The sequence below is a fragment of the Propithecus coquereli genome, unplaced genomic scaffold (assembly GCF_000956105.1).
Source record: "Propithecus coquereli isolate 6110/MARCELLA unplaced genomic scaffold, Pcoq_1.0 Scaffold50, whole genome shotgun sequence".
Classification (NCBI taxonomy): domain Eukaryota; kingdom Metazoa; phylum Chordata; class Mammalia; order Primates; family Indriidae; genus Propithecus; species Propithecus coquereli.
This window is the reverse complement of record NW_012150841.1, coordinates 287519-287844: the sequence shown is the minus strand read 5'-3', so window position 1 is coordinate 287844 and position 326 is coordinate 287519. Positions and strand designations below refer to the sequence as shown.

Genomic DNA, 326 nt, shown 5'->3' with positions numbered 1-326 from the left:
CATTTTCTTTCAAATTTCTTTAAATGTACTCTTATGCCACGTTTTTTCCTGTCTTAGCTTATAATTTGCTCTATCTGCCTTCCTCCCTCTGTTTAGCTTTCTCTCCTAGTGTGTTGCTCTATTTCCCTTTCTCTTTCATCTAACGCTATGTCCTGACAGTATCAGTTTCTATTATTTTCTCTGTTTTTGCATTCTTTTTATTCTTTCAAATTATATGTGGGTTCATGAGGCAGAATAATTCCAGAACCACTCCTGATGTTACTGCCGTCCCAATCAATCCACTGTGGCCCACAAGATAGTGAGATCCGTAGGTAACTCAGATGTGC

General features: G+C 38.3%; 1 protein-coding gene across 1 annotated transcript in view; it reads left to right on the top strand.

Moving 5' to 3' along the window:
* The window catches only part of PTPRQ (protein tyrosine phosphatase, receptor type, Q), a 303100-nt gene that overhangs the window by 115025 nt on the left and 187749 nt on the right, over positions 1 to 326 (top strand). The gene's annotated exons all lie outside the window — the stretch shown is intronic.